The sequence below is a fragment of the Crotalus tigris genome, unplaced genomic scaffold, assembly GCF_016545835.1.
Source record: "Crotalus tigris isolate CLP2741 ecotype Arizona unplaced genomic scaffold, ASM1654583v1 scf7180000018898.88900, whole genome shotgun sequence".
NCBI classification, from domain to species: domain Eukaryota; kingdom Metazoa; phylum Chordata; class Lepidosauria; order Squamata; family Viperidae; genus Crotalus; species Crotalus tigris.
In genome coordinates, this window is record NW_024097265.1 from 62,063 (window position 1) to 82,578 (window position 20,516).

Consider the following 20,516-nt stretch of genomic DNA (forward strand, 5'->3'; position numbering starts at 1 on the left):
CGTCAATCATCAGCCAATTCGCCCTCGTTAAGAATGGACTCCACAGGAAGTGGGGGCGTGTCAAGCTTTGGCTACTTGGTCTCAAGAGCAGGCAGACAGAGAAAACCCATCCGTGGATTATCCATCTCCGTATTGAGAAAAGGCGTTCAGGTAAGACCAACGCCCCTTCTCTGAGCTTGTAGTTTGATTTATGAACTTTTCGATACCGGACTAGGTAATATCTTCAGCAGCTTTTAGGGGATGTCTGTGTCAGTGCTGACACAGACATCCCCTAAAAGTTGCTGAAGATGTTACCTAGTCTGGTAAGAATCGTTTGAAGCCAACCCACAAACTCCAAGGATGAACCTTCATCCTCATCCTACACTCAAACTACAGCTATTCGCCACTATTGCAAACTTTGAGTCTATTTAAACAATTATTAGAAAGTAACATAAAGAACAAGTTGTTCTTTAGCAGAATTTTACATTGGATGGAACCTTGCCAATTATTGAATGTAACATTTCTTTGAATTTATATTCAGTTGCTTCCTGGTTTATCTCCCCACTATTATCTGGTATGATGTCTGGTGCACTGTTTCTCTTGATCAGATTTTTCATCTTAAATAAGGTTAGTATTGTTGATACTATAGCAATGCATTGATGCCATTTGTTATTTCTCATTCCCATTAGGCACACTGAAAGGCGTTATTTGCTATAAAGGTGTGGCATTTAAAGATGCTTATATTTATTTTGCAGTATGTCTGCACATTAATTTATCAGAATAGAACAATAAAATTAATTAAAACTATAATGCCAATAAGTAAAATGAAAATGGTATGCAAATTAGAATGAAATACAAGTAGTATTTGTTAATTTCTAAAGATGTATCTGATATTTAAGCATTTGTATAATAATTGAATAATAGTATTTGTATAATAAGATCTGCATACCTAGTTGGTTTTAAAATGTAGATCCTCAGTTATTAAATTGTTTTGGTTAAAATAATAAATTATCTATTTGATGAATACCTTTTTAAAAATATTTATATTTTATTGATTTTTTTAACATAGATATTTGGTAAACAGCATGTTGTCTGGGTTTATGTTTACAAAGTAATCACTAACTGTTAGTTTCTATATTCCAAAGTCCATATAATAGCTTTGCTTGATTTTCTCTTCTTCCAATCATATTCTCTTTGTAATCTTAAATTAATACAATTCTTTTTTTTATTGAAAATTTTTATAAATTTTTACAAAAAGACAAAAAAATGACAATACAAAAACAGCATAAAAAACAAGACAAAACAAAGCAAAACAACCCTTCCCCAACCCTCCCCAAAAACCCCATTCCCTCCCCCCCCCGGAGCTTCCCAGAGCAGAATATAGGCTTAATTTTAAAAAGTTAGAAAAATTATATGAGAAAAAAGAATATAACACTAAGATGTATATATATATATATATAAATAAAAGTTATAGAAAAGCTAAATGATATTTTTTTATATCCAATTTAAATTGTATAAACTTTATCCATTTATCCCAAAGAGCAAGAAATTTCTCTTGCGATTGTTCTTTTAAGAAAGCCGAAATCTTTGCCATTTCCGCCAGATAAGACACTTTAAAAAACCATTCCTGCAAAGTAGGCAAAGATTCCTTCTTCCAATATTGTCCTACTAACAGCCTTGCGGCTGTAATCAAGTTCAACATCAATATAACCTCCTTTGTATCACAATCAGTAACTATACCTAACAAAAATAATTGTGGAGTAAATTTTACCCTCCTTCTAAAGATTCTCTGAATATTCCACCATATCTTAATCCAAAAAGCTTTTATATTTCTGCACGACCACCAAATATGATAGTAGGTGGCATCCAAACAACCACATCTCCAACATTTAGGCTGTAGGTCAGGGTACATAAAAGACATTTTTTGTGGATCAAAGTGCCATCTATAAAACATTTTATAAAAATTCTCCCTTAGATTCTGTGCTTGTGTAAATTTAACATTTCTCACCCAAATAGTTTCCCAGGTATCCAGTAGAACTGGTTCACCAAAATTCTGCGCCCATTTAATCATACAATCTTTAATTAATTCTGTTTCTAAATCCAATTCCACTAGAACCCCATAAATTCTCTTAATATGAGTTTGTCTTTGATCCTTCACTTGCTTAATAAGATTTTCATCTTCTCTGAGGAAACCCACCTTACGATCCATCTTCCATCTGTCTACTAATTGCCTATATTGAAACCAAGAATAAGTAATATTTTCATGTACTAACTCTTCCAATAGTTTTAACTGCCAGTTTTGTCCATCCCATCTGAGTAACTGTGTATAAGACACCGTATCCATTTTAACACCTCTTTTTATCCCCTCTATCGCATGCCAAGGTATAGCCCATAATGGTATTTTAAAATCACTTTTATAATATTTTCTCCAAACCCTAAGTAAAGAGATTCTTATAATATGAGATTTAAAAGCCCGGTCCACTTTCTTATTAAATATTAAATAGGCATGCCAACCAAAAAGTAAATCCCATCCCTCCAGATGGAGTATCTCCAAATTTGTTAAATTTACCCAATCACTAATTAATGTTAAAACCACCGCATCATAGTATAATTTCAAATTCAGTACCTTGAGTCCACCTCTCTCACGGGAGTCTTGCATGATTTTAAACTTTACCCTTGGTTTTTTCCCTGCCCAGATAAATTTATTAATACCTTTCTGCCATTCACTTAAATTAATCTCATTCTTCAAAATCGGTAACATTTGAAACAAAAAAAGAAACTTGGGTAGAACATTCATTTTAATCACTGCAATTCTTCCCATGAGAGATAATTGCAACTTCTCCCAATTCCTCAAGTCTTTCTGTACTCTAACCCACAACCTTTCATAGTTATTCTTAAACAATTTTGCATTAGAAACAGATAAAATCACCCCCAAATATTTTACCTTATTAACAATTTCAAAACCCATCAAGTTAGCCAAAATCTGCTTTTCCCGAGTAGTCATATTTTTAGGTAGGATTTTAGTCTTATTAACATTAATCTTAAAACCCGAGACCAAACCATAATGATAAGTCAGCTGTAATAACTTTACTACAGAATAAGTAGGTTGCGACAAAGTAACCACCAAGTCGTCTGCAAAAGCTCTTAACTTATATTCTTTTTTGTTAACTTCTATTCCTTTTATTTCCTGCGACTCTCGAATTTTAATCAACAAAATTTCCAGTGTTAAAACAAACAACAACGGTGATAATGGACATCCCTGCCTAGTACCTTTCTCTATTGTAAAAACCTCTGACAAACCTCCATTAACAATAAGTTGTGCCGTTTGTTTTTGGTATATTGCCGTAAGAGCTTGTAATATCTTTTCACCAAGGTTCATCTCTTCAATTGCTCTTAACATAAAATGCCAATTCAATTGATCAAAAGCTTTTTCAGCATCTAAGAATATCAGCCCTGCAGAAACTTGGTTATTCTTATCTAGATATTCTAATAAATTAATAATTTGTCTAGCATTATTTTTCATGTACCTACCAGTTATAAACCCAGATTGGTCCTTATGTACAAGAAGATGCACAACCCTCATAAGCCTATTAGCTAAAATTTTTGCAAATATCTTATAGTCAACATTTAAGAGAGATATAGGTCTATAATTCTTTGGTAAAGTAAGGTCTTGATCCTCTTTTGGAATCAGGGATATAAAAGCACTACGCCATGAAGGAGGAATCTCTGAACCCTGTAAAATATTATTAAAGAGATCACCTAATGGTTGAATCATCTCTTCCATTAGAGTTTTGTAATAAATGGATGTCAACCCATCCGTACCCGGTGCTTTCCCTGATTTCAATTGTTTAATTGCTGTCGCAATTTCCTCATTAGTAATTAAGCCATTAATTTCATGTTTCTGGTCCTCTGTCAATTTGGGAAAGTTGGCCTCACTTAAATATTTGTTTATATCTAAAATTTGCACATTGGTAGATTTATATAATTTTTGATAATAATCTAAAAAAGATTTCTTAATCAATTCCTTCTGATACACTAGTTTACCCTTATAGTTTATTTTATCTATTATTCTCTGTCTCTGTTTCTTTCTTAATTGATAAGCCAACCATCTCCCTGGTTTATTAGCATTACAAAATGTATTTTGTTTCATAAACAATAAATTAGTTGCGGATTGATCCGCCATCAACATATTAAATTGTGTTCTTATTAATTTGATAGATAACAATTAAATATAAAGATTTTTCTAAAATTTCTACCAATAATAGTCACATCAATATCATGCTTCTTTTCTATCTAGTCATCTTGGTTGTCTCGTCATGAATCCTGTTTACAATTCTTATTTAAATTTATTTCCCCATCAATGTTCAGAACATTTCTACTGGTTAAAATTTTCCCAGAGTTAATTACTTTAAAGTATTTAAATCTATTTTGATGTCCTAAAAAATAAGTAGGAAAAAGACACGAAAGAAAAAATAGAAAAGAAAAGACGTGAGAGAGAAAAAAAGGGAGAAAAAACAACAAAATAATATACTATTTAAAATACAGATCCCTCTTGAACTAGTATATAATTATTTCCAATTTTTCTCTGTTCTGTTTACCTATACTTAAACCATGTTTAATCTTTAAATGTTCCATTTAATAAATCTAATCATCTAATCTTTTAACTCTATTCAAAACATTTTTCCCTTTTTAGTTATCCATTGGAATTTTCTTACAATCAATTATCTATTTAAGTATCTAAATATTCCTTTATATTGATCATCCCAAACATTTTTATATTTCTCATATCAAAAAACAAAATAAAAGAAGAGAAAAGAAAAAAATATTGTCTTACTTGGAGGGTTTATCCCTCTTAAACTAAAATCTATTTCTTCAGCCATATTCCAACAAGTGTTTAATTTTTAAATATTCCCTCTGATACATCCCATCATCTAATTCCTCAATTCTCACTTTAGCTCTCTTCTTTTGCCAAGCATCTTTCCCAATCAATATACAATATTCCACTGAATCAAAGAGTCTTTCCATAATTTTGCAGATGTTGTTGTGGATATAATAGGTAAATCAAACATCATGTATTTGTAAAAAGATTTTGCCCCTTCATATTCATTGAATATTTCTCTTGTTATCCCTTGTCTCCCCATTTCTTGTGGTACTCCCAAGAGCTCAGCAGTCCATTTTGTCAAATCTTTTTCCTTATCCTCAAATTTACTTTAGGTCTTAGAGTACAAGTTATCTTTTCCATGTTCAATGTTTCTTTTTTTTTTTTTTTTTTTGAAATTTTTATAAGTTTTTACAAAAAAACAGAAAAAAATATAACAATACAAAAACAGAGAACAACATATACAAAAAAACTAACAAAACTCCCCTTCCCCAACCCCCCCCCAAAACACCCCCCCTTCCCCCCCCTGAGCTTCCCAGAGCAGAATATAGGCTTAATTAAAAAAGAATTAAAAAAAATTATATATAAAAAAGAAAAAAAATAACACTGAAATATATGTATATGTATATAGAAATAAGAATTATGAAAAAGCAATGTGATATTTTTTTATATCCAATTTAAATTGTATAAATTCTATCCATTTATCCCAAACAGCAAGAAATTTCTCTTGCGTTTGTTCCTTTAAGAAAGCCGAAATCTTTGCCATTTCCGCCAGATAAGACACTTTAAAAAACCATTCCTGCAGTGTAGGCAAGGATTCCTTCTTCCAATATTGTCCTACTAACAGCCTTGCGGCTGTAATCAAATTTAACATCAATATAACCTCCTTTGTATCACAATCAGTAACTATACCCAACAAAAATAACTGCGGAGTAAATTTTACCCTCCTTCTGAAAATTCTCTGAATATTCCACCATATCTTAATCCAAAATGCTTTTATCTCTCTGCACGACCACCAAATGTGGTAATAGGTGGCATCCAAGCAACCACATCTCCAACATTTAGGCTGTAAGTCCGGGTACATGAAAGACATTTTTTGTGGGTCAAGGTGCCATCTATAAAACATTTTATAAAAATTCTCCCTTAAATTCTGTGCCTGTGTAAATTTGACATTTCTTACCCAAATGGTTTCCCATGTATCCAATGGGACTGATTCACCAAAGTTTTGGGCCCATCTAATCATACAATCTTTAATTAATTCCGTTTCTGAGTCCAATTCAACTAGCACCCCATAAATTCTCTTAATATGGGCTTGTCTTTGATCCTTCACTTGCTTAATAAGATTTTCATCTTCTCTAAGAAAACCCACCTTGCAATCCACCTTCCATCTGTCTGCTAATTGCCTATATTGAAACCAAGAATAAATAATATTTTCTTGTGCTAACTCCTCCCGTAATTTTAATTGCCAATTTTGTCCATCCCATCTGAGTAGCTGTCTGTAAGACACCATGTCCATTTTAACACCTCTTTTTATTCCTTCTATCGCATGCCAGGGTATAGCCCATAATGGTACTTTAAAATCACTTTTATAATATTTTCTCCAAATCCTAAGTAAAGAAGTTCTTATAATGTGAGATTTAAAAGCCCAATCCACTTTTTTATTGAATATTAAATAGGCATGCCACCCAAAAAGTAAGTCCCATCCCTCTAGATGGAGTATCTCAAGATTTGTCAAATTTACCCAGTCACTAATTAGTGTTAAAACCACCGCATCATAATATAATTTCAAATTCGGTACCTTGAGTCCACCTCTCTCACGGAAGTCTTGCATAATTTTAAACTTAACCCTTGGCTTTTTCCCTGCCCAAATAAATTTATTAACACCCTTCTGCCATTCACTTAGATTAGTCTCATTCTTCAAAATCGGTAACATTTGAAACAAAAAAAGAAACTTGGGTAGAATATTCATTTTTATCACTGCAATTCTTCCCATGAGAGATAGTTGCAGCTTCTCCCAATTCTTCAAGTCTTTCTGTACACTAACCCACAACCTGTCATAATTATTTTTAAATAATTTTGCATTAGAAACAGATAGCATCACCCCCAAATATTTTACCTTATTAACAATTTCAAAACCCGTCAAGTTAGCCAAAGTCTGCTTCTCCTGAATAGTCATATTTTTAGGTAGGATTTTAGTCTTGTTAACATTAATCCTAAAACCCGAAACCAAACCATATTGATGAATTAACTGTAATAACTTTACTGCAGAACTAATAGGTTGCGACAAAGTAACCACCAAGTCATCTGCAAAGGCTCTTAACTTATATTCTTTTTTATTAACTTCTATTCCTTTAATTTCCTGCGACTCTCGAATTTTGATCAACAATATTTCCAATGTTAAGACAAACAACAACGGTGATAGTGGACATCCCTGCCTAGTACCTTTCTCTATTGTAAATACCTCTGACAAACCTCCATTAACAATAAGTTGTGCCGTTTGTTTTTGATATATTACCGTAAGAGCCTGTAATATCTTTTCACCAAAATTCATCTTTTCAATTACTCTTAACATAAAATGCCAATTCAATTGATCAAAGGCTTTTTCAGCATCTAAAAATATCAGCCCTGCAGGGACTTGGTTATTCTTGTCTAAGTATTCTAATAAATTAATGATTTGTCTAACATTATTTTTCATGTACCTACCAGTTATAAACCCAGATTGATCTTTATGCACAAGATGATGCACAACCCTCATAAACCTATTTACTAAGATTTTTACAAATATCTTATAGTCCACATTTAAAAGAGATATAGGTCTATCATTCTTTGGTAAAGTAAGATCTTGATCCTCTTTTGGAATCAAAGAAATAAAAGCACTACGCCATGAAGGAGGAATCTCTGAGCCCTGTAAGATATCATTGAAAAGATCGCCTAGTGGTTGGATCATCTCCTACATTAAAACTTTGTAGTAAACAGCTGTCAACCTATCCGTACCCGGTGCTTTGCCTAGTTTCAATTGTTTAATTGCTATCGCAATTTCCTCTTTGGTAATTAAGCCATTAATTTCATGTTTCTGATCCTCTGTCAGTTTGGGAAAACTAGTCTCACTTAAATATTTATTTATATCTAGAATTTGCACATTAGTAGATTTGTATAATTTTTGATAATAATCTAAAAAAGATTTCTTAATCAATTCCTTCTGAAAGACTAATTTGCCCTTATAATTTATTTTATCTATTATCCTCTGTCTCTGCTTCTTTCTTAATTGATAGGCCAGCCATCTTCCTTGTTTTATTGGCATTACAAAATGTATTTTGTTTCATAAACAATAAGTTAGTTGCAGCTTGGTCCGCCAGCAACATATTAAATTGTGCTCTTAACAACTTTAAAATTCTTTAATGCTTTCATCTGAAGGATTTAAAATCAAAGACTTTTCTTTTAACTTAATTTCATTCTCCAATTCTTTACGTTTTTGAGTCTGCCTTTGCTTATGACAATTATTCATTTCTATCAAGATCCCACGCATAAATGCTTTACCTGCATCCCATACCATTGACATTGAAGTCCCCTTATACATATTTAAAGCAAAATAATCCTTTAAAGACTCCTTTAACTTTTGAATATTCTTTTCTTGTCTAAATAAGTTTTCATTCACCCTCCAGGATCTTCTCTCCTCTTTTTCTTGAGTCAGCTCCATCCAAACTGGACTATGATCCGTCAGCGACCTAGGAAAAATCTTTACATTCTTTACTCTATTGTATAAGTCCGTTGTAATAAAAAAAAGTCAATTCTTGAGAAGGATTGGTGTCTATCTGAGAAGAAGGTAAAGTCTCTCTCCTCTTGATTACATTCCCGCCAATAATCCCCTAGTTCCCAATCCTCCTTCATATCAAAAAAAGCTTTAGGTAGTTTTGCCTGTTTAAAAAGAGGAGAAGAACCTTTCTTATCCCTTTGTATATCTAAGACACCATTCCAATCACCCATTAATACCACGGATCTATAGTCCAGCAAAGTTATTTTTTGATGTAGCAATCTATAAAATTGTTCCTGTTGCTGATTTGGTGCATAAAGTCCCACTATGAGTATTTTCTTACCATACAAACCAAGTTCAATCATCACATATCTTCCTTGGGGATCTGATTCTACCAGACAAGCTGGTAAATTTTGCTTCACATAGATAACCACTCCCCCCTTTTTCCCAGGAGCAGAAGATACAAAGTGAGATCCCAGACGGGCATTAACTAGGTATTTCTGATCTTTAAGTAAAATATGAGTTTCCTGTAGACAAATAACATCATTGTTATGTTGCTTCAAATAGTAAAAGATTTTCTTTCTTTTCTGTGGAGAATTCAATCCGTTAACATTCCAGGTCAGGAACTTTGCCATCTCCCTTGGCCAGGAGCCTGGAGAAGACTCCCTGGAGATCTGCCATTCCTGCATGTGTTGCAGAACTCTTGGGTCTTGCTCCTCCCACCGGCGATGAAACACTTTCGGAAGAAGATTCTTTAGCCTCTCTCTTGCGTTGCTCCTTCTCCTTACGTCTATAAGCTGCACGGGTCATTCTCTGCTCTTTGACCTCCGTTTGACGTTGCCATTCAGCTTGCAGCATCCCAGCAGAAACCAGACCTAGTGCTTCAGATTGCTGCTCCAACTCTTTGCCACTCAGGGGTTTCTGAACAGGTGGAGCTGAGCCTGCACCCAGGACCGTGTTGTAGAACTCTTTAGCTTTATCAACCGTATTCAACCTATAACGCATCCCCGCATGGCTCAGAACACTACCCATCGGGATCTCCCATCTAAATGGCATCAATCTGGCTTTAAGCTCATTAGTTAGAAAAGCAAAATCTTTCCTGCTTCTTAAAATTTTTGATGGGATTTCCTTTAAAATGATGATATCTTGGGCAGCAATCTGGAATCTCTTATTATAAAAAGCTTGTATAATTTCATTACGCAGAGACTTCTTTGTAAAATAAATCACCACATCTCTAGGCAAATTCTTCTGCTTGGCAATCCAGGAGTTAACTCTGTAAATTTTTTCCACTTCTCTGCGTAATTCTCCTTTATCCATATTCAGAGCAACAGCTAAGTCAGTAAGCACCACCTCCATCAGGTCTTGATTCATATCTTCCTTAAGGCCCCTGATCCTCAGGGCATACTCCATCTGTCTATACTGGAACCTAAGGATATCTTCTTGTGAAATTTCCATCTTCCTTTCCATATCTTGGAATTTCTCCTCAAAAGAGTCAACTTTATCTGCCACTTCCTCCACTCTCGAGTCCAGCTTCACCACCACCGTAGCCAAGCCTGATACAGCTGCAACTATATCTTGCCACAAGATGGTGTTATTATCTTCTAGTGAGACCTTCATCCCACTTAACTCTTCCTTAATTTCAGATTTAATCTGTGTAACAAGTTGCTTCATTTCATCTCTAATTTGAGATACAACATCTCCCATTATGCCTTTAATCTCTTGTACTGACAGGCCTGGCAAAGAAGGGGAGGGTGGTGGCTGGGTCGGTGGTACATGTTTAAGTTGTTGTTGTGGTTGTGCAATTAGAGCTGTGGGAGAGGAAACCACCTTGGATGTTATAGAAGGCGGCTGTCTCTTTGAAGCCATTTTATATAACGCAGTTCTCTCTTCCCTTCTCCCCAAAGGAAAAAAAAAGGGGGGGGGAGGAGGGAAACAGAATTTTTTTAAAAAAAGGACAAAAACACTGTAATCCTTAAAAGTCCAAAGAAAAAAGGAGAAAAAATCCAATACCAGGAACAAAAAGATCAAAAGCAGTCATTTAAGTCCAAAACTTTAAAAGCAAAGAGACAAAAGAGAAAAGGGGAAAAAAACTCCGACACTTTTAAAACGCCATCTTATTTCCTCTCTCCATACCAGCAAAAAAAAGAACAAAGGAGAGATAACCAAAACTAACTAAAAGAAAGAAATAAAACACTAAGCTATATAAAAAAAGATCCTTTAAACCACTCTGTCCGCTTCGGAGATTACTCACCAAGACGCTGTAGTCGCGGAGATAGAGGCGGCGGTTTCTTTTGCTTCAAAAAGAAGCAAAAACAGCTGGGAGGCGGAGATCAGCAGGAGCTCCGAGGGAACACTCCTTCCACCCCCTCTAGGAATAAATCCAGAGGGGGTTCAGGGGTTCTACCTCTACTCCTGCGTTCTCTACCCCTTCCCTTTGCCCGGGAAGGGGATTCCGAACCGCGGGCCAGCTAATACGCGCTGTGCTCCGCGATTCTGACACCTTCCCAGCTGGACGGCTACTAAGTAGCCGCCATCGCCGTCGCCCCGTACTGGAAGCTCCTTGTTCATGTTCAATGTTTCTTGTAAATCTTTCACCCCTTGAGTCTCCACTAGTTTATATTCAGTTGTCTGTTTACATAATCTCTCACTTTTTTGTTTTCTGATCATTTAATTGTTGTGACATTAAATTAAGAATGCATTCCTTTAAATTTTCAAATTCATTTTTAAGTTCCTCATGGTTTAAAGTTAGTATCATTTGCATTTGTTGTAACAGAACATACATTTCCTCCTGGTAAGTATTTATTTTTTCTTGATATGTTCTTTCTGCAGATCTCTGATGCTCCGTAATAACCAAAAATCCTTTCTCTGCCAATCACTTTAAAGTCACAATTTTAAAAATATTTATAATCCAGGAAGGTCAATTTTTTTCGAAGTTTTATAGTTCTCACTTTGTAGATAGTCCACAATGTTTTCTCTCCCCGTCTCGCTCTCGCTCTCTCTCTCTCTGTCTCTCTCTCTCTCTGTCTCTCTCTCTCTCTCTCTCTCTTTTTTTTCTCTCTCAGGAAATCAGTCAGGTAGAAGAGAGAAAATCAATATTCTTACCCAGTTCACACACGCTGTTTACAATCATGCTTAGTTTAGTGCTTTTTGGCTTCGGCTGCATGTAGCTTGGGCTGGAGTCATGAATGACTCTAGCCTTCTGTTGGTTTTTGGAGAGCTTTCCTCAGATGTCCAGATCGACCACCATCTCCCCAGGATCAGTGGGGCTTCCCTCCTTCCTTGCCACCTCTCCTGGGTGGCTTTGGGCCCATTTAGGGTCCCCAAACAGAGAGAAATCAGCCGTAGGGCTTGGATCATCTCGATCCCTCAACTGTAACACTAGCTGCGCAGAACCGGAGGCCTTGATGAATACATTTTAATGTTACTCTAAAAAAATACATCGAATCAGTAACTCTCCAGGTACAATAATCATTTTTATTGAATATAGAGGGACACATTAAGTACAAATAGTCATTGACGTGATTGATAGCATAGCAATCTTTTCACCCCCCAAAAAGGTACTTATGACTGGGTCCTGAATTCATGACTACTGTAGTGCCCTTATGACCGACCCACAGTGATACTGCAGTGCCCCCCCTGCCTATCTCCTCCCATTCACCCACAGCCATGTCCCCACAGCCTGCTTCCCACCCCACTAGGCCCTATACTGCTAGCTTATCTTTCATGATCTCCAGAGTTCTGCAGTTTGGATTAGGAAGCATACCGAGTTGGTTTGTTGCTAGGCCACCTAGCACCATCCCAGTGGCTGTCAATCAGATGCACTGAATTGTGGCAGCACTGAAAAGGCAATTTGTTCTAGGTTGCAGCCATGTAGCCAAGGAAGGAGCAATTCGTTTTGCTTTCCTAATATGGTCTACACATTGCTGCGGAAAACTCTGGATAGATTGTGTTAGGGAAGCAGAACAGACTGCTTCATTGCTGGGCCATGTGGAGTGATCCTGGAAATAGCCACCATTTTCTGAGTAATCACTATTCAATGTTGCCATTTGGAAAATGGCAGCTGCTTCTGGGATCCTGCCATTTGGCCCAGCAATGAAGTGTTCCCTAACCCAAGCTCTGAAACTCTGGAAATCTTGGAAAGCTAGGCAAAGTAGGAGTAGGGTCAGTTGGGTGGAAAGTAGGGACAAGATCTGTGGGAATCTTGGGGGGGGAAGGAGTGCTGTTGGGACTAGGTGGAGGGTAAAGAATACCAAAGGGCTGTGGGAATTGTGAGGGGAAGGAAATGTTGCATGAAGTGTCTCAGAGTGAGGGAGGTCTTGCAAGGCCTACAGCAGATGGACCTGACCTGTTCTAAACGTCCCAGGGCCTTTCCCATCCCTGAGCCTCTCAATGCTTCACTTAATCCAGATGGTTATTTAACTAATCAAGGAGAGAAGCAACCTGGAATTAAAGAGAAACTTTCTAACAGTGAGGACAATTATCCAGTAGACAGCTTGCCTTCAGAAGTTGTAGGTGCTTCATCAGTGGAGGTTTTTTAAAAAAGACTGGACAGCCATGTATCTGAAATGGTACAGGGTCTCCTGCTTGAGCAGGGGGTTGGATTAGAAGATCTCCAAGCTCTATTCTGATTGATTGATTGATGACTGCATCAGAGAGATTTGGAGGGGAGTTGTTAAGTGAGGCAATCTTGCCTGACCACCATCATGACTTTCAATCATAATGGCTGGCTCTATTATGGTTGTTGGTTGTGGACTATCTGTAGGATTTAAGATGAAAAGGAGAAAAATCTGCACAGTCCCATCTCCCAGTATTGCAACTACAATTATACACTTTAGATCAGACATGTCAAACACAAGGCCTGCAGGCTGGGTCCGGCCCGCTATGTGGTTCCATCCGGCCCGGGCATCTGCTCTGGAAACAGCGAAGAACCAGTCTGCCGCATCTCAGCCCAGCCCAGGCCGATTGGGCACTGATCTACAATCTGGTTGTGTCCATCAAAGCCAAAACACACTCAGCCTTAAATATATGGGCACACACGCAAGCAGAGTCTAACATCCCTGCTGGTGGTCTTGCACCACAGGCTGACTTCACCCAGGATGCTGGTGCTGGTCGTCTCCTTTGCACATATCCAGGGGGCAAGGCAGAGGCGGCAAGGCAGCTCCTTGCTGATTCCAGGGCTGCCCCATGGAACCTTTGTTCTTTTCTTCTTTCCTTCTCTCCTTCTCGTCTCTTTCCCTCTGGGCACACACACAAATGGAGTCCAGTGTTCCTGCTGGCTGTCTTGCCCTGCAGGCTGACTTCATCCAGGACACTGGCACTGGCCATCTCCTGTGCGCACACCTGGGGGGGGGGCAGGACAGAGGCAGCAGGGCAGCTCCTTGCTGGTTCCAGGGCTGCCCCGTGGATCTAAGGCTGAGTGCATTCTGGCTTTGATGGATGCAACCAGGTTGTAGATCAGCACCTCCCACCAGCACCTCCAGCCTCACACCACGAGGCTTTCCTTTCACCGGGATAGCCCCCGACTGCCCACGTGGGATAGCAAGACCGGCAGCAACATGGCAGCGCTGGCAATCTCTCCCCCTCCCATCACCCCTTCCTGAGCATGGAGGAAGGATGAGAACGGAGGAAGGAAGAAAGGGAGGGTGGGAAAAAAGGGAGGGAGGAATGGCGGGAGGGAGGAACAGAGGGAGGGAGGGAGGGAAAAAAGTAAGAAAGGAAGGAGAGGCAACTTGGTTGGAGATGCCCCAGTTCATGCAGTTCTGCTTCAATCCTGGATCCATTGAGACTTGGACTCAAAGCAATTTTGTGTTCTCTTTTGTCACAGACAGGACTTTATTGGCAATCTAAGTTAACACTGGTATTCTTGATTGTGAACTCTTAGGAAAGTATCCCTTCCTTGTATGTTGCAAACAGTCATTTCCAGTTGGGAAAACAGGACAAAGCAGAGTAGGGGAAAATATTTTCTTTTGCTATATTTCCAGTCTGAATTAGACCATGGCAGGGTCCCTGCCGGAGAGCTCTTTTTAAAAGGATTATGTATTAATAGAAAAGCAACTAACTCACCTCTGTTCCGAAATGCTAAAGCCGTTACACATAAAAAAACAGAGAAGCTCTGATCAATTATCACAGCCACCATTTTGACAGTTCTGCTGTACTGTTGTCTGTGGATGCCCTCACTAAATATAAGCATGGGATAAACTGAGCCTGGTTTGTTCTCGGTCTTTTAAATGGCAACAGACTAGTTGCAAAAGTGGCATTTGATCACAAGCCAAGGAGGCATCGAGAAATTTTTCCCCTTTTGCATTTGAGCATCCAAGAAGGGACAGGAAAGGAGAAAAGGAAAGAGGAAAGACCAACAAAAAGAAGGAAAAGAGGGGAAGGAAGAAAAAGGAAAGAAGAATGAAGAGGGAAGGAAAAAGAAGAAAGGGGAAAGGAAGGAAGGAAGATAGATTATAATGAGAGGGAGGGAGGGTCTGAGGGAAGTCCTGCCTTAGCATTTGGCCCCGAGCAGCTCTGCTGCCCTTTCACCATCCCCTTGTCCCCTCCTCCTGACCTCTCCTGGTGGTCTCCCATCCTATCGCTGAAGATGCTTTGGTTACAAAGCCGGGTCTCCTCACATGGAGAGGGAATGGGCTTCCCTCACCCCCACACATTTTGCCCTCCCGCAACACCATGAGCAACGTGTCCAAGGAGAGCGAGCACAGCAGCAGCAGCCTCGTGGAGGAGGTAAGCGCAGCTGGGTGCCCCTTGGGGAAGTGGGGCTAGGCTAGGCTGGGCTGCGGGGTCCCTGAACTCAAGAGCTAGGTGCTTGACCTCCACTGTCCAAGGCTCTGGGCAGCCCATGCCACCAGGGGGGCCCCCGCATGGCCTGAGAGGGACGGTGAGGCTCCTCTAATGAACCATGTCCTGGCACTCCAGAGACCCTTAGATCCACCCCAGGCCTGCACAGGCGCCCCTGACGCGAGCGATGTCAAGCTGGTCATGCCCACTCAGTAGGCCCTGCATACCCCAGCCACACCTACCCAGTAAACCACGCCCATGCTATCCACACCCACCTGGCCCCTCCAAGGGCAACCACAATGCTGATGCGGTCCTCAATGAAATTAAGCTTGACACCGCTGCTTTAGGTATATATTTTTTCTACTCAAGCTACTGTAGTGGCAAAGCTGATCTGACCTGTCTAATAATGCAAGACTCAGCCTCCTCTCAGAAAAATTCTTCTTTATTTTGTGCAATATGTTCTTATTTGGCAGAGAAACATTTGCCCCAGATGTAAATAAGTACATACTTGATCCGAATTTTTTTTACATTAGACTAATCCTCCATAACAGCCTGGAATAAAACCCACAACTGTATTAATTTTATTTATGAAATGAAATTGAATTGCTATATTTTATTGATTTAAAAAAATACAGCTTGCTAAAAAAGAACTTCATATTTTCAAATGTAAATTAAATAATGAAAGTAGATTGTATTAAGTTTAATAAATAGATAAAAATATGAAATTTTGAAAAAGAAAACATTTTCTGTCCTGATTCCTTTGTCCCTACTGATCATGAAGTTCTATTTCTTTTTCCAATTGTTGTCCTTCTGTTCTTTTTTATTTGTCTTTTCACATCTTCACTTCCTTTATTTTCCCTCGTACAACATTGGTATCAGTTATAGGAAGTGTAAGAAAACCAGACATAGATCTTGTGCTAATAACAGTTACTAAACTTAAAAATATACACATTTCTGGTCTTTTACCATTATGTTAAAAATGAAAGGTAGGGAGATAGAAGTCCATTGTTCACTGTCCCTTATTTCTGGCATACTAAACTTGCTCCCTAGCAAGTCTTTGTATTTTCCCTTGCATAAATGGTAAGAGAAAAGTGAAGAGTTTACTGTAGGATTTAAATATTTCCTTGAAAATGGAGGGCTTTCTATCGAAGCTACAGCATTACAAAGAAAGATGCTATCTTAGCAGCTGATCCTTGGCTGGGGGTGAAACAATAGATAATATGGTATATGGTAAGGTGAAAGTTCTTGGAAGCAGCTCAAAAAAGCAATATTTTGAACTACCATTCCTCTCAGCGATTATATAATACATAATAGCAAACATTAAATCTGTTTGGCTGTTAAACTCCTTGGTAATTTATGAAGAGGGCAAACATCTCTTGATAGTTGTATCTCCCCCATTTTTACTTGGGAGGTGAGTTCTTGTAGAACTTTGTCTAATGTTTTGTAATGTTTGTTCAAGATAACTTTCTGTATACTTAATCCTGAATGGATTGCTGAACTAGCAAGACAGGTAAGAGAATAATAAGTTATGGAATAGATAGGGAATGTATTTAGTTTAGTGGAAATAGTTCAGATCTTCGAATCTTACCATTCTATAAAATGAAGTATGTGCTTTACTCTTCTGGGCTGATGGGACCATCATTTTTTTTGTTCTATATGAGAAGTGTGTGTGTGTGTGTGTGTGTGTGTGTGTGTGTGTGTATAAAATTATATGTCTCCCTAGTGACAAACATTTATGTATATTCAATATCAATTGCAATTTTTGCCTTTTCTAGGGGAGAAAATAGAACCAGCCAAAATTTACCTTCTATAATTTTAAAATTAAATCATACAGCAGATCAACATTGTATATTCTCATTTTGTGCTTATGCTGATGGGGCTGATGTCAAAATTCGAAGCCACAGGTTACCTTTGATCACTGTAGTGTTTTTCCAAGCAGACTGAAATAATTTTTGTATTAAAAATGTTTAGAGCATAATGCATTGATTTTTTTAAAAAGCAATCTGATTTTATCAATTACATATAAAAATATTTCTTTTAATGTAGGAAGATCCAGTACCAAATGGTCTTCGTGCCCTTCCAGTGTTCTATGCTGCTACAATAACTATTAATGTGTTCTCTATAATGTATACAGGTGCTCCAGGTGAGTAGATGAAGTCTACTGTGAAAAGATTGTATTGTCCTTTGTGACACAGAATATAATTTGTATTCTTCCCACTTTAATTTAGACTGGCTTTTATTTCTATCAAAAGGGTAATGTCCGCAAGCAAAGATTTTTCCAAAAGGACTGCTGATTAAATAAATCCTTAACGTAGAATCATGCATATGTTGAAATAATAAATTTGGCCCAATTTCATGTGACATTGCCACTTGAAATAACTCGGCACTAAAAGCTTTTGTTGTTTGTTTATAAGAAGTGTGGGATAGTTCCAGTGGTGGGATTCAAATATGTGAACAACTGGTTCTCTGTGGATGCCGCTTCTGGAAGTCCATTCTGGGCCTGGGCAACAAAAAATTAGCTACCGGTTCTGCCAAACTGGTGTGAATAGGCTGAATCCCACCACTGGATAGTTCCCATGGAAGGTATAGTTGCCATGGCCATTCACTGCAAAATGGGCGTATTTTAGACTTTTCCACTATAGTATGGCTGCTGAGAATAGAGCATTAAACTGAGCCAAGGTGAAAGCTCTCTATAATAATACCTTAAAAATGTAAGGCCAGACAGGCACTTTCTGGGGTGATCAGCTTCCTACTAATCCTCATCTCTTTGGATATAACAAAAGTTATGACTTTTTTCAATGTCTTGAACATTGAAATTTTGAACATTTCAGTGTTGGCCCTATTAGCCTCAATACTTGCAATATTTGCTTGAAAAACAGCAATTGTTATAGATATACATTTTTTATTTGAGTGAATTAGTACAAGAATTCTATATCTCCTTATGAGAAGTTAACATTAAATCTGGCACATAATATTGCTCAGGTTTTATAATTTTAACACAAGTTTAATAAATTCAGTTGTCATAATATATTTTTCTATGTAATCCAAAAAAGAGATGGGATGCAATGTTTTGCATCCCATCCCTTTTTTGGATTACATAGAAAAATATGACAACTGAACTTATTAAACTTGTATTTAATAATACCAACATTTTTTGCAAAACAGAATTTATATCCTTGTTTTAAAAAGAAAGTGACTTAATTTTTTGATTTAATGTCTTATATTTCTGAAACAATATTCCAGATCCTCTCTAAAGCATAACATCTTTTTTTTTCAGTCCTAGGAATTACACTTCCTATGTGGGCAATAGCACTGATATCAGTTGGTGTATCAATTGTATTTGCTGCCTTAGTGTGGATATTTGTATGTCTATGGATGAAAAGAAAAATAGCAAGTATGTTTTTTCATAAAACGATGGATTGAAATAATCTTATTTTAAATCTTTCACAGGAGGACTTCAAGAACAGGGGCAGGGGGACTAGTGCCTCTAAAGGAAAAGAGGTGGCTACAGGTGGCTCCCAAAGCAAAAAATGCAGAATATGAAGAGAAAACTCACGAGTTGGCAATCCAAGAGGAATTGGCTAAAGAAATTTCAAAACCCTCTGGTGAAATCAGCTTGAAAACTAAAAACCATCTGGAAAGGTTAAAGAGCCACTATAAAGCAGTACAGAAAGGTCAATGGCTTGGAAAACATCCAACAGGAGAAGACGTATTTCTTAGGCTCCTAACAAAAAGACGAGGATTTGCAAAAACCACTGGGAAAAATGCAAGAGAACAAATCAAACCTACTTCAAGTAAAAGCCCTCTGGAACGATTAAAGAGCAATCAGGAAACATTACAGAGAGACCATTGGCTTGGAAAAAATCCGAGGGAAGAAGTCCTATTTTTTAGGTTATTAACAAAAAGGCGAGGATTTGCAACAACCACTGGAAATCCTGAGGGAGAGCAAGGGGAAACTTGCTTCAGTTACAGTGGCTGAAAAATGGAGGAAGTGGGCAGGGGGACTAGTGCCTCTAAAGGAAAAGAGGTGGCTACAGGTGGCTCCCAAAGCAAAAAATGCAGAATATGAAGAGAAAACTCACGAGTTGGCAATCCAAGAGGAATTGGCTAAAGAAATTTCAAAACCCTCTGGTGAAATCAGCTTGAAAACTAAAAACCATCTGGAAAGGTTAAAGAGCCACTATAAAGCAGTACAGAAAGGTCAATGGCTTGGAAAACATCCAACAGGAGAAGACGTATTTCTTAGGCTCCTAACAAAAAGACGAGGATTTGCAAAAACCACTGGGAAAAATGCAAGAGAACAAATCAAACCTACTTCAAGTAAAAGCCCTCTGGGACGATTAAAGAGCAATCAGGAAACATTACAGAGAGACCATTGGCTTGGAAAAAATCCGAGGGAAGAAGTCCTATTTTTTAGGTTATTAACAAAAAGGCGAGGATTTGCAACAACCACTGGAAATCCTGAGGGAGAGCAAGGGAAACTTGCTTCAGTTACAGTGGCTGAAAAATGGAGGAAGTGGGCAGGGGGACTAGTGCCTCTAAAGGAAAAGAGGTGGCTACAGGTGGCTCCCAAAGCAAAAAATGCAGAATATGAAGAGAAAACTCACGAGTTGGCAATCCAAGAGGAATTGGCTAAAGAAATTTCAAAACCCTCTGGTGAAATCAGCTTGAAAACTAAAAACCATCTGGAAAGGTTAAAGAGCCACTATAAAGCAGTACAGAAAGGTCAATGGCTTGGAAAACATCCAACAGGAGAAGACGTATTTCTTAGGCTCCTAACAAAAAGACGAGGATTTGCAAAAACCACTGGGAAAAATGCAAGAGAACAAATCAAACCTACTTCAAGTAAAAGCCCTCTGGAACGATTAAAGAGCAATCAGGAAACATTACAGAGAGACCATTGGCTTGGAAAAAATCCGAGGGAAGAAGTCCTATTTTTTAGGTTATTAACAAAAAGGCGAGGATTTGCAACAACCACTGGAAATCCTGAGGGAGAGCAAGGGAAACTTGCTTCAGTTACAGTGGCTGAAAAATGGAGGAAGTGGGCAGGGGGACTAGTGCCTCTAAAGGAAAAGAGGTGGCTACAGGTGGCTCCCAAAGCAAAAAATGCAGAATATGAAGAGAAAA

General features: G+C 37.9%; 1 long non-coding RNA gene across 1 annotated transcript; it reads left to right on the plus strand.

The window, feature by feature from the left end:
* The first annotated feature begins 251 nt into the window (after positions 1-251).
* On the plus strand, positions 252-18,996 carry LOC120314354. Its single transcript, XR_005558412.1, has 3 exons — positions 252-606; positions 17,436-17,532; positions 18,840-18,996. It is a non-coding gene; the product is annotated as an uncharacterized LOC120314354 (long non-coding RNA).
* The last annotated feature ends 1,520 nt before the right edge of the window (positions 18,997-20,516 follow it).